A 14,740-nucleotide genomic window follows, 5' to 3' on the forward strand; every position below is an offset into this window, starting at 1 on the left:
CAAGGTCTTGTGCTCTATGCATTTATCTTTTCAGCCCATTTTGGAAAAAAAAATGCACAAAAGAAAAATGTAGAAAATCAAGCCATTGGGATGTAGCATTTTTAGCAGACTGGTCCCCCAGACATCCCAGGAGAGCAATGGGGCACCTTAGGGGGCATTGCTGTGGACTTCATATAAATGCTCCTAGGTAGGGTTACCGTATGGCTCCAGAAAAAGGAGAACAGATTGAGCCAGTCTGGGTTTTACTTCCATTGCTTTCAATGGAAGCAAAACCCGGACTGGATCAATGTGTCCTCCTTTTTCTGGAGCCAAATGGTAGCCCTACTCCCAGGTATACATCTTACCATTGCTCCCTTATCCTGATTACTGAGCCCTCCAAAATTCACCCAAAACCTACTACCCCCAACTGTACACCAATACAATAGCCCTTATGGGTGAAGGGGGCACCTATATGTGGGTACAGTTGGTTTTTGGAGTGTAACAGGTAGGAGGAAGTATGGACCTGGGTCCACCTGGCTGCAGTGCACTGCACCCACCACTACACTCACCACTCTGAGGACCTGCAAGCTGCTCTAATGGACCTGGCTATGACATCTGAGGCTGTCATACAGGCTAGTGAGTACTATTTTTATTCACAGTTTTTTGGGAAGGGAGGGGGTCGGTGAATCCCTCCAGTTGTCATCAGGACACCTTTTTTGTCTTATTCATTAGAAAAACAGCTAAAATGTTGAAGTTATACTACTACTATAAATCATTTCTATAGCGCTACCAGTCGTACGCAGCGCTTCACAATTGAACATGAAGAAGAGACAGTCCCTGCTCAAAAGAGCTTACAATCTAAATCAGGACAGACAGACAGGACAAATAAGGGATAAGGGTAGGACAGACAGATAGAACACATAGGGAAAGGGACAATTGAAGAGAGGAAGACAAGATAAAGGTTACGAGCAAGTGACAAGTTAGGAGTCAAAAGCAGCATCAAACAGGTAAGCCTTTAGCCCGGATTTGAAGGCGGCCAGAGATGGAGCTAGACGTAACAGCTCAGGAAGCCTATTCCAGGCATAAGGTGCGGCGAGATAAAAGGATCAGAGTCTGGAGTTAGCGATGGAGGAGAAGGGTGCAATTAGGAGAGATTTGCCTAGTGAATGGAGTTATCACCCTAGATGTTTTGGTTTTATGGCTGTACAATATCCAAGTGTTAGGCACACCTTAAGCCCACCCTAATCCCACCTTTGAAACACACCCAACATGCCCCCTTGCGATTTGGATACACTGCAGATGAAATGCATAGATAGACGTCTGTAAAGCAGGTTTCTAAAATACCAATTTGGACATTGTGAGAAGAAATCTGTCCACACAGTGCTTTATGACCATTTTAAAAATGTTTTTCTCTTTAGAAAATGAGCCCCGTGGTGTCTATTCCTGCCCATTGAAGTCAGTACTGCAAGTCCCATAATGCACCAGGATGGGGTGGTCAGGAATTCAGGACTGTCCCAAAATCTCCAACCTGGAACTGGATAACTTGGCTGCTCTAATTCTATTTCTTTTCAAAGGTACTCTCTGGTAGCCATCCTGATCCTGTGTCCTAGGAGCAACTAACAGCATGGCCTCGCTGACTGCTGACAATACAATGTGTGTCATTCTTTAATAAACCAGGAGAAGATTTGCTGCCTGTGGTGAGGATTTATGCTTTTCTAATAAAGAAATATGACCTTGCTAGACGTTTCTTTGACAATGCTTGGGTGAGGGACAGCAGATGACAATTACAGAGAAATCAAGCGTGAGATAAAGCAAGCAGGTCTTGAGGTACTGTGACATATGACGCACACAGTGTGTTTGTCCAAAATACTGGCAGTTTGAAATGAACACGAGGTTATTGAGGATCTCCACCTCTTACTTCTGTATGTGAACAACAGGGAAGGGGTCTGCTGGGTACTTTCAAGTAATCAGGTTAAGCTACAATTACAGACTGGGCTTGAAGCACCGCTGGTCCATCCTGTATCATCCTATGCTGCTCTGAGTTCCCTATGCATCCTCCTCATTTGTTGATTTTAATCTTCTGCCTTGGATTTTTCCCTATACCTTGATAGGAAGAGGGTGCTATATTTCCTTTCAGCCCCTCCTTCCACCCACCTACCTTCTTCTCCTCTCTCTGGGGAGCAGTTCATTTTTTTCTGGCCCATGCCACGCTAGTGGTGATTAACAGTCTGGTATATCCCAAATCAAAGAGGATTAGCACAGACCGATAATGCTTCCCTCTTATAAGGCTAACCCTAACATAAGGGTAATGCATTTGACATATTGCATTTTGTGGTACAATCAAAGCAGTTTACATGTTTTATATACAGGTACTTTCTCTGTCCCTAGTGGGCTCACAATCTTGGTTCTCATGCCTGAGGCAACGGAGGGTTAAGTGACTTGCCCAAGATTACAAGGAGCTGTAATAGATATTGAACCCAGGCTGCTGGGATCACAGCCCGTTGGATGCAGATTTGCAGGACAGGGTTGATCCAGTCCTGGGTTTATCCCAGTGCATGCTGGGACTTGTAGTCTTGTTTTTCTTGGCAAATGCGATGGGAAAATCAGAACTACAAGTCCCTGCATGCAACGTGGTAAATCCAGGACTGGATCAACCCTGTCCTAGAAATCTGGATCCAGTTGGCAGACTTAGATGAAAATCCCTTTAAGAGTTCTGACTATGAGTGGCATTGGTCTGGAGAATAGTGTTTTGGGTAGTAGTTGCAGTCGGTGCTGGTGCCTTACCCCTCACCTGTCCCCTCAGACTGGCTGCATTGAAGGGGTTCTCAAGCCAGTCCTTGGGGCACACCCAACCAGTCAGGTTTTCATGATATCCACAATGAATATGTATGAGACAGATTTGCATGCACTGAATCTATCTCATGCATACTCATTGTGAATATCCTGAAAACTTGATTGGCTGGGTATGCCCTGAGGACTGGGTTGAGAACTACTGTCCAGGAGTAGGGGAGTATATGGAGGAGGTTGTGGTATGTGTCCACTCATCTCATGTCCAGCCTCATATTTTCATAAGTCAGTAGGGCAGTGGTTCCCTAATCTGATTTTAGATGTGTCCCAGTCAGTCATGTTTTCAGGATATCCACAATGAATATTCATGAGAGGGATTTGCATGCAGTGCAGGCAGTGTCTGCAAATATCTCTCATGGATATTCATTGTGGACATCCTGAAAACCTGACTGGCTGGGTTGCCTCCGGGACCAGATTTAGGAATCGCTGCAGTAGGATCGCAAAGCAGGGCCCTGTGTCTGAGATCTAGTCTTGGTCTTACCTTTGACAGCACCAGTGGCGTTCCTAGGGGCGCTGACACTCGGGGCGGAATGCCGATGCGCCTCACCCCCCATGCAGCGCGACCACACCCCGGCGAAAGAACCCCCTCCCCCCCCGGGTGCACGCCGCTGGGGGGGTGCCGCGCGCCGGTCAGCGTCGTTCGTTTCCATGCTCCCTCTGCCCCGGAACAGGTTACCTGTTCCGGGGCAGAGGGAGCATGGAAACGAACGATGCTGACCAGCGCGCAGCACTCCCCCAGCGGCGTGCATCCAGGGCGGACTGCCCCCACCGCCCCCCCCCCACCTTGGTACGCCACTGGACAGCACAAACCCCTCCATAACTAAGCAAAAAAAAAAAGGCCCATGAAGCTGACAGCTCTCATTCTTCCCACACTACATGAGTACTTCATGATGGGCCTAAGTTCTCATGGAAAAAAAAGCCCCAGCACCCAGGCAGATATTGTAGTATGGGAAGAATGAGAGCTGTCAGCTTCAGTTATTGTTGCTCTTTCATGCGCAAGTGCACAGACAAGCACACAGTCGCTGTTTAATATGCGCTGTATATAAAGGGTGTTAAATGCAGTTAACAAATTCCCTTCCTAGGGCTAATTAAAAGACAAGCTTTGTTCTTCTTTATCATGTAGTAGTGTGAGGGAGGGGTCGTGGCCTTATGCTTAGGATAATGGAGTAGGAGTGCAGGAGATCAGGGTTCAAAGTTTGATTTTCCTGCTTGTATGCTTTCTGTCCTATTGCATCTGGTAAGCTCTTGAGGGAAGGGACTTGTGCCTGTACATAATTTGTGGTTGGGTATGAAGTCCTGGTTTAGGGTTTAACAGGAATACTGTAATAAGGAAAGAGAGAGGGTGTGGTTTAAGCTCTGGATTATCATTTCAGAGAAGTCCTGGGACTTGGAATTTATGACTCCCACTCCTGTCACTGACTGAGTGTGTCACACATGGAAATGAAGCATTTCTATAACACACGAGACTGCTGATCTAATTAGCTTTAATATGGAGCAAAAATGAGGGTACAATTTGTGAAAGAGTCAATGAAACCACTGCTTTCCTGATCTGTGTTGCACAAGACCTCTACTAGTGTAAAGAGTGGGCAAGCCAGGGCAGTGCCTTGCTGCTGCTGCTTTGAGGCCCAGATGCATTAAAGACATTGGTAATTCCCGTTCCCTACCGATTCCATAGCAAATCGGTAGGGAACGGGAATGCATCAACGATAGGGAATGCAAATGAGCTACTCGTTGTAGCTCACTTGCATTCTCTAGTCCTTCGGTACCTGAGTCGGAGAATCGGGACGTCCCTTTAGATTAGGCTCCTCTTCCTGGTCTCTTCAGCCAATCAAAGCGGGCTTAGCTGGCTGTTGTCAGCGAAACGCGCTCTGATTGGCTGAAGAGACCAGGAAGAGGAGCCTAATCTAAAGGGACGTCCCGATTCTTCGGCAACCAGGAAAACATAAAAGTTTTGCTGTGGAGGGGCGGCGAAGACAAAATAGAAGGGGGGAAAAACACCAGCACTGGCAGAGCTAAAAAAAAAATGCGAAAAAAAAAGACGTCTCTCAGAAGCGCAGGGAGAGTACGTCCTTAAAGGATGCCCCTCACATGCACTCCCTGCTTTTTTTTTTTTTTCTTTTTTACCTTTTTTGGGGGCCCTTTTCCTTTCCGATTCCCTCACAGGAGCCCTAACAAGAGGTCAGACATCTCGTTAGGGTTCCTACGGTAAGGGAATAGGAAAAACGGTAGTGCATCTGATTATAATGGGCTGCAACGGTAGTGCAGCTCATTATAATAGCTTTTCAATCATTTGCATTCCGTTTTCGTTGCCTGCTACCGTGGCAGGGAAAATGCCCTTAGTGCATGCCCGGGGTGAACTACTTGCGTTTTAAACTGGCTGGAACCAGTTTAAAAGGCAAGTTGTGGGCTCGTTAGGTTTTGTGCATCTGGGCCAGAGTCAGGCCAAGAATTGACAACCCGCACAGAGTTGAAAGGAAAGTGCGTGCAAAAGCTCAGGGCCACCGAGAGACTGAACCGAGCCCGGGGCAGGGTCGCTGCTGCCCCCCCCCCCCCCCCCCCCGGGGGATCTCAGGCTCCGCCAGCAGAAGACATCTTCTTCCTCTAGTTCTGACTGCCTGCCCATGCGGCTGCTTTTCCTCTCAGGGCTTGCTCGGTTTCAAAACCGAGCATGTGCACCTGAGAGGAAAAGCAGCCGCTCAGCTGGGCAGAAGAGCAGTGCTGGAGAAACCTCCGGGTCCTCCCCAGCCTCTAAGGGGAGCCCGGCGCCGGAGTTTTCTCTCTCCTGCTCCTGTCAGGATGCAATCACTCAGGTCCTGTCAGGAGCAGAAGAGAGAGAGACTCCGGCGCCAGGCCCCCCTTAGAGGCCTGGGCCCGGGGAATTTATCCCCCCTGCCCCCCCTCTCTTGGCATCCCTGCAAAAGCTGCTGTGGCCTGGGGTGTCATTTTGTGAAACACCACTACATATGATAACCCACTACCATCTGACCAACTGCCTGGGGTGCCATTTTGACCAGGAACTGTCCTGTCTCTGTCCCCTGCACTAGAGTGAAAGAGCAAAGAGCTCTGGCTGGTCATGAACTGGCAGATGACTGCAGACCTGCCAAGTCTCTCGCATTGAGCAGGAGACTCCCGCTTTGGAAGGTCATCTCCCGCATGCCTGCCAAAGCGGGAAATTCTCCCGCTCGGTGCTGAAACTGCACCACCACACCACTGCTGCTGCTCCTCCCAATGAGCTGCAGGGGTGGCAAAACAGCAAGCATGGTGCTCCAGTCTTCAGGCATGCGCTGTTGGCTCTGCCCCTGGTGATATCAACTTCCCATTCCGGGGGAGAGGACCGGCAGAGCCGACAGCACATGCCTGAAGACTGCGGCCCCATATTTCCTATTTGTTGTTTTCCCACACTGCTGCTGTTCATTGGGAGAAACAGCAGTGGCCAGCCCAGAAGGACAGAGAATGCCGGGTGGGAGGGGTATGGAGAAAGAGGCTGCTTATCCATTTACCCAGGAGTGGCGTTGGCGCAGCAGGGCAGGTGCATAGGGCGCTCAGCTCAGTGCTGGGGAAACAAGCACGAGGCAGAGGGATGGGTGGGGGGGTCTCGAGGTTGGAAGGCGGGAAAAGCGGTGGTGTTTAGTCAGTTGACTGAATTCATCAATATAGCAACAAAAAGACATCCTTTGAGTAGAAGGACGGCAGAAAAAGTGTGAGGGTGAAGTCAATGTAGTAATTAATAATTACACTAACGTTTCAAAACAGATAGAATAGAATCCAGTCCTTTCCCGACTTGTACATAAACATAGAAATATTTTATAACACGTCATTACCCCGAATTTGTCAAGCGTGGCTTAAACAATTTAAATTTATTTATCTATATATATATATATATATATATATATATATATATATATATATATATATATATACAGAGAGACAGATATATAGATCTATCTATCTATCTAGATATAGAAGTATAATAAAGGAATAACTTTTCATAGGTAAAGTAGTAATTTGTTAGAAATTGTAATCAGTGTCTTATTTGGAGGGGCTGATTATAGGGACACCCTAACACTCTTATCTTTGTGCAGAGATTTATTTTCTCAAGGTAAAGGGCCTCTAAAACAGACATCATATTATGAGAATCACTTGTTCAACTTTCAGAGTTTCTATTTATTTACTTATTTATATCCCACATTAAACATGAATTGGGTTGAAACCTGGGAACATTTAAAATCTTTTTTTTTCCTTATGCCTACATCAAAAGAAAAAGATGACATGAGGCAGAGTGGGTGGAGCCAAGGCAGAGTGGGCGTGGCTGGGGCATGTACTAAAATCTCCCTCTCAAAAATCGGGTCCCCTTGGCAGCTCTGTGGCTGGGTGAGGACTGGAGGTTGGGTGGTTCTGATAAAGCTGACCAAGTTAGAAAATGTTTGCAGCAGAGGGGCTTTCTGGGCTGGGAATGCTTGTGGGCTCTTGAGCTTCTGTGGGGCCCTGGTAGGAAATTCTGTAAATACTTGTTGCAGAGCTGCCAAGTTACCCATTCCAGGAGGAAGACTTTTTGACCGATCCTGGATTTCTGCCAACCTCATCCTGGTGCACTATGGGATCTGCAGCACTGACTTCAACGGATAGAATCATGGACTACAAATACTACACTGCTTTGGGATGCAAGTTTAAAATCAGGACTGGCCAAAATGTCTCCCTCCTGGAATGGGTAACTTGGCAGATATGTTGTTCATGATAAGTAATCTGGTTAGTTGGAGACTCTGAACCCAAAATGGCACTGAATGTGAATGATGCAAAATGGATTTGCATATATGGCAGTTGGAACTGACACACTGATGGTGCAAAACCTCCTTAGAAATACAGGACGCCATTTTAATGTTGCTATTCTTAATAAAGCCAAACTTGATCTCTACAAATATATGGTCTGTGGCTGGAAAAGAAAGCTGTGTGCGTGCATGCAATACTGCTGTACTAGAGAACAGACTCTCTGCTTGGAGGCAGCAGAGGAAAGAGACAGCTCAAGGCAGAGACCCTACCAAAGAAGGCTGACATGTCATTGCAAGCACTATGAATGCAGGAAACTTCACTTATAAAATAAACAAGAGACTTTAGATTGAAGAAGTGGCAGTCTTATTAGCCAGGGAGCCTTGAGAGAGCCATTGTTCATCCCTAGAAAAGAATTATGGGAAATAGCTCCAAACACTTGCAACACAGACTGGCCGCTGCTGGAAAAAGGATGCTGGGCTTGATGGACCTTGGCATTTCTAATGTTGTTCTGTTATGAATCCTGAGCTTGCCATCCATCCGGCCCCTGTCTTTCTAAAAGAAGCTAGCTTTTGTTGCCTGCTGAGTCTGGTAATGGCATCGCCCTGGGCTAGAGATACTGATGTATCTGGCTGCTGTACAGTAGACATCACTTCAAATGAAAGAAATACGTGATTGGCCTGCAAGTGACCTATCAGAAGGTGGAGGGGGGAGAGAGATTTTGAACACAGAAGGGCCTTGCTGAAGTCTGCTTCAGAACACTTTAAGCACACTGCAGATACCCCAGCGTCATCCCCAGTGTCGGAGCTATTCGTGCACTCTGCAGCTTTTCCGTTACTGGTGAAAAGTGTACTCTTTTGCTAGACCAGCCCCCTGTCAGTTCTGGAGCAATGTCCTAAGTAAGAATCCTCATTTCTAGGGTTCTTCAGTTATTAGAGTGGCTTTCTTTTCTTCTGCCCCTCCTCCCTCATCTGACATTATTAGCCCCCGCTTTGTCTAGTAACCTTGGGGACTCCACAAAGTCACACTTTGCAAATTGGTGTTGGGGACAGAGAAGATGTGGCCTAGTGCTTAGAGCAATTAGCTGAGATTCAATTCCCTGACTGCCACTGATGCTCTTTGTGACCTTGAACAAGTCACATTGCCTCAGGTACCCATGACTGTAAGTAAGCTCTTTTGGGCAAGGAAATATCTTACCTGAGAACTTATAACTATTGTACAGTGCTATGTACATTCAGTAGCATTATAAAAATAATTATTACTGTTACCATGATGTATTTGATAGGATGGGGTTTTCAATGAAAGCAGCACAAACGCAGCATTGTTAAGAATATTAAAAGAGGAAAAAGATTAATCTGATTTCCCTAGAGCTATTACTGAATCAACTTTCTCTTCCCTCCTGCTTTTCTCCCAGAGGACTGGTATGGATATTAATCCACAAAGTCTCAGGAAAGAGCGGCTAAATGTATAACCCAGTTACATAACAAAGTGTGAGAGAGGAGATGGGATGAAGGCTAAAAACAGAAAATATACCAGAGGGTCTATAATCTAGTATTTATGAGAAGAGGGTATTGGCGGCAGAGGGGGTTGCTCAGAGCTGCAAGGCAGGCCAAACAATTAAGCAAGACTAGGCGGTCACCTTGGGAAGCAAATTCGGTAGGGCAGCAAAGCAAACACTAGAAAATGACAGGCACACTAGCTCAACCATCAGCTTCTGCAGGAAGTCTGGGGAATTTTCAAAGAACGCATTTAATTGAGCAACTAATGATTGGAAATTGTCCTCATTATTCTCTCTCTCTCTCACACACACACACACACCAAAGAAGCATGACGTCAGTAGGGGGGGGGGAGGATTAGGGGTCTGAAAGTTCATTGGGAAGGGGGGAAGTAAAGCTGAATGTTCGCCTAGGGCACCCAATACATATCCCACCGGCCTTGCAGAAGGCAAACTAGTCCCAACGTAAAATAAATTCTCCACTACAGACTGTCATAAGTTTTTATCATTTCAAGATCAGAACTATCCAGACCAAACGGGGAGGCCTCAATTTTGGAAGTAAGAGATTTTATGTTTTACTTAATCCCTATCCATAGGACTTCTAGTCCATGCTCTCAGGCAATAGCATAGCCAGGCTGCCAATTTTCTCTCCTCCCCCACCCTCCCCAGCACCCCATCACCCCCAACTCAAAATAAAAATACCTTAGCGATCAGGGATCCCCAAGAGCTACTAGCTGAAGACCACCTCCTCCTCCTCCGGTGGCCAGAACTCCTATCAAGTTCAACAGTCGGCAGCAATGTCCCTGAGCCACTGCCTCCACCACCACTGGCACCCTGCACACGCTCAGTTTTTCCGCAAGCCACAACAAAGGTGTGCTGTGGGTGAGTGGGCCTGAGCCCCTGCAAATCTGGGCCCAACTGTGGCTATGCCACTGCTCTCAGGGAGTGGCAGTGTTGCCAGGGACAGCCCTGAAGACATGGGTTGAATGGATGTGCCCCATGCCTGGCCCCACCCTGATGGTAGGACATGCCAAAACAACAAGTCTTTAACTCATGCCAGATGTAAATCCAGCCTGAAATGAATCTCTTTGAAGCTGTTTATAAAAACTGAAATCTATTCATCTTGCACATGGGTTCCTTTCCTTGTTCACAAATGGGCGTCTCCTTGCAAATGGCCCCACTGCTGTAACTTGTTTGTGGTTGTTTTCCACCTCTGTTTTATTAGATTGCAAGAGCTGATTGTTAAAAAGTGTCTATAAAGCACCGTGAACACCTGGAAGCACTAAACCAGAGGTTCTCAACCCAGTCCTCGGGACACACCTAACCAGTCAGGTTTGCAGGATAGCCACAATGAATATGTATGAGGTATATTTGCATGCACTGCCTCCACTCTGTGTAAATGTATCTCATGCATACTCATTGTGGGTATCCTGAAAACCTGACTGGTTAGGTGCATCCTGAGGACTGGGATGAGAACCTCTGCACTATACCAATGATTACAAAAATAATAAAAAGAATTCACCTTCCTGAATCTTAATGCTCCACTATCAGGCAGTTTCGGAGAAAGTGAACCATATTCTCATCCCTTTCTCTGGTGCCCCATAGGGTTATGGAAGTACTGGAGCATCCCTGGAACCTGGTTCTGGTGAGCAATAAAGCATAGGCAGTCGGTGTCTCAGAGATTTGGGAGACTAAAGTCAGGTGAGGTTGGGGAGGGGCTATTGCTGGGTGAGATGGGGTGTGGTGGGACAAATTTAAAACTTCGGGTTTACAACACCTGTGCCTGTGGGGGTTCTTCTATCTCTCTCCCCCTGCCCCCCTCCCACCATGCAGCATCTCCTCTCTCTTTCCCACCCCACCATACCATACCATCCAGAATCTTCTGTCTTTGTGTCTCTCCACCTGTTTTGCAACAACGCCTCTCTTTCTCTCCCCCATCCATCAACACTCTGTCTCTCTCTCCCCTCTGCCATGCAGCCTTTCTCTGTCTCTCCTCCCCCCACCATCCAGCATTGCCCCTCTCTCACTCTCTCCTAACTCTACCATCACCCCTCAACTTCTCTTCCCCCACTATTCAGTACTGCTCATTTCTCTATCTCCTCCCCCCATTATCTAGCTTTGCCCCTCTGTCTCTTACATCCTCCAACTATCAGCTTTGCCCCTCTGTCTCTTCCCTCCCCCTCATCATCATCTCTCTTTCCTCCAAGTTCCTGCCAGCATTGCTCTCTCTCTCTCTCTCTTTTTCTGCATCCAACTGCAAAAAGAAAAACAAACTAGGAGCTTTCACTCTCCACCGCTTGTCTGCCCAACCCACAGTCTCCCCAATTCAGTGGGGTGAAAAGCAAACTGGGAGCTTCCACGACTTGCTGGATCCCCAATTTGGTGGCTGTCAATAAACAGAAACTGTGAATGGGGCCATAGAGCTCTGCACGGCGCTGACAGCTCTGCTAGTCCCACCTCCTATGATGCAACTTCCTGTTTGGGCGGAGAGGGGAAGTTCCCAGTATGTTTTTCATGTTGAAGCAGTGGCTCAAAGCGAACACGTGATGACAGGGAGGAAGGGCAGGTTGTAGTTGGGCTGGGGAGACTTACAGGCTTATTTTCAAAAGAGAAGGGCTCCCATATTTCGACACAAATCGCAAGATGGGCGTCCTTCTCACAGGGTTGCCCAAATCGGCATAATCGAAAGCTGATTTTGGGCGTCCTCAAATGCTTTCCATCGCAGGGACGACCAAAGTTCATGGGGGCATGTTGGAGGCATAGGGAAGGCATGCCTAACACATGGGCGTCTTCGACCGATAATGGAAAAAAGAAGGGCGTCCCTGACGAACACTTGGACGACTTTACCTGGTCCTTTTTTTCTTACGACCAAGCCACAAAAATGTGCCCTAAATGACCAGATGAGCACCGAAGGGAATTGGGGATGACCTCTCCTTACTCCCCCAGTGGTCACCCTCCCACCCTCAAAAAATGTTTTTAAAAATATTTTTTCCAGCCTCTATGCCAGCCTCAAATATCATACCCAGCTCCAAGACAGCAGTATGCAGGTCCCTGGAGCAGTTTTAGTGGGTGCAGTGCACTTCAGGCAGGCAGACCCAGGCCCATCCCCCCTACCTCTTACACTTGTGGTGGTAAATGTGAGCCCTTCAAAACTCACAACAAACCCACTGTACCCACATCTAGGTGCCCCCTTCACTCCTTAGAGCTATGGTAGTGTTGTACAGTTGTGGGGAGCGGGTTTTGGGTGGGGTTTTGGGGGGCTCAGCACCTAAGGTAAGGGAGCTATGCACCTAGGAGCAATTTATGCAGTGCCTCCTAGGGTGCCCGGTTGGTGTCCTGGCATGTCAGGGTGACCAGTGCACTACGAATGCTGGCTCCTCCCATGACCAAATGGCTTGGATTTGGTCGTTTCTGAGATGGGCGTCCTTGGTTTCCATTATCACTGAAAACCGGGGACGACCATCTCTAAGGACGACCATCTCTAAGGTCAACCTAAATGTGGAGATTTGGGCATCCCTGACCGTATTATCAAAACGAAAGATGGATGCCCATCTTGTTTCGATAATACGGGTTTCCCCGCCCCTTCGCAAGGACATCCTGCGAGGACTCCCTCAGGAAAACTTGGGGGCCCCTTTCGATTATGCCCCTCTATGTGGTTTAGAACGGTTAAAAATAATCAGGGGTTGGACACAAGAGGGGAGGAAAGTTCAGGAGGATGGACCAAAAGAGTCAATAAACAGATAAGTCTTAAGCAGTTATTTGAACTTAGGGTAGGAGATTTCTAGACGAATGTGGGATGGCAAAGAATTCCAGAGGAAGTAAACAGTTATCCTCAGAGTGGTGCTGTATTTACACATACAGTATGCTAAGCTTCCCTGCAATGATTAAGGACATGACTTTTGTCTACCCTTCAAAGCTTCCCTTGGGGCCGTCTGTGAGACTTAGACTCATTCACTCTACAGTATCATGATTGCCAAACACTAGGCTGGCCATAAGCACAGTAGATACCTTGCTGGTTCATCCATGGCCTTCCTCTAAGTAGGTGCTGCCACAGCTATGTAGATCTGGGCTTGGTGACGGTGCCCTCACACACACTTCCTACCTTGCACTGTTCTGAACACTAAAAATTAAAAATGAACGTGGCCCTTAGTACAGAAATTCTCATCTGTTCTTTAGCAACAGCTTCTAATGCATAACTCAGACTGTCCAGAGATTACGCGGATTGGCATAAGGTAATTGCCTGCACTGTGGAGAAGCAGCAGTGAGCCAGCTTCATCTAATTCTTCTTGCAGGACAAGGATTTCTTTGGCCCAGCACGACGCTTGTGTATTTCCAGTGTTCTCTGGGGTTGCTCTGCCTATACTGTCTTCTTTTTATCTCGCCATGATGCCTTTCAGTCCATTTTGTTGTTAAGCAGGAGAGCCATGTTCCATTTGTCAGGGTTCAAATATTTTACCCATCAGTAGTATCTTTTTTCCTCACAGGTTTATTTACAATTTTAATATTTGTGCTTAGATGAGATAGTATCACCCTTCCCTCCCTTTCTTGTTCTCTTTCTGCGTTAATAGAAGGAATAGTGGCGTACCGAGGGCGGGACGGTGGGGGCGATCCACCCTGGCTGCACACTGCAGGAGGGGTGTGCGGCTGTCGGCTCCACTGGTTCCCTGCTCTATCTGCTGTTACTTCCTGTTCCGGGGCACAGGGAGCAGGGAATCAGCGGAGCCGACAGCCGCACGGCTGCTCCTAGCACCCCAGCAGGCAAGAAGAATGTACTGGGGGGGGGGGGGGAGCTTGGAGGTGATGGGCCCGGAGGGACGCTGATACACCGGGGGGGGGGGGGGGGAGGTGTCGTGCTGCACCTGGGTGGGGGACGCTGCACCTGGGAGGGGGGTGCAGCGGCAATCTGCCCCAGGTGGCAGCTGACCAAGGAAAGCCACTGCCTAAGGCCATCCTTGGAGGGGGCTCAGTCACTGTTACCTCTAAGCTGAGCAGGAGTCCTCCATCTATAGTCTGCCAGTGGGGGGGTGCTGTTTCACTATCATATTTTCATTAGTGAAGGACAGGCAAGCTCTGCAGGACTTCAGGGATCCTACCTGTCCCTAGCGATTAACAGAAGAACATGTGTGTTGCCATACTGGGACAGACTGAAGGTCCATCAAGTCCAGTATCCTGTTTCCAATAGTGGCCGATCCAGGTCACAAGCACCTGGCAAGATCTCAGAACAGTAAAGCAGATTTTATGCTGCCTATCCTAGAAATACGCAGTGGAGTTTCCCAAGTCCATCTTAATAACGAAAACACAATATTGAAGCACCACCCCCGCCATTGGCAGCAATGCAGTTGGAGAACACCTGCTCAGCTTAGAGGGAACAGTGGGGGGGATGGTAGGGAGCAAATAGATGAAACTGCTCCAGGCCCTTTCCTTTAGAGGGCATTGTGCCAGTACAGTAAACCTGCCTCTGGCATATGTTCTTGTTCATTTGGGAAAAGACTAGTCATGCATCTTAGCATTCTTAGGGCTCACTGTGGCTGATTCATCGTGGGCTTTGTACCCCACTGCAGTCAGCTGTGGGATTACCAAGTAGATGCATTTTCTCAGGACAGACTGATCCAGACCTGGAACCCTACAATCATGGGCCCTAAATCCTTACTGGAT

General features: G+C 47.8%; 1 protein-coding gene across 1 annotated transcript in view; it reads right to left on the reverse strand.

Moving 5' to 3' along the window:
• The window catches only part of KCNH6 (potassium voltage-gated channel subfamily H member 6), a 124,571-nt gene that overhangs the window by 83,533 nt on the left and 26,298 nt on the right, over window positions 1-14,740 (reverse strand). The gene's annotated exons all lie outside the window — the stretch shown is intronic.

The sequence above is a fragment of the Microcaecilia unicolor genome, chromosome 12 (assembly GCF_901765095.1).
Source record: "Microcaecilia unicolor chromosome 12, aMicUni1.1, whole genome shotgun sequence".
In the NCBI taxonomy this organism is placed as follows: Eukaryota; Metazoa; Chordata; class Amphibia; order Gymnophiona; family Siphonopidae; genus Microcaecilia; species Microcaecilia unicolor.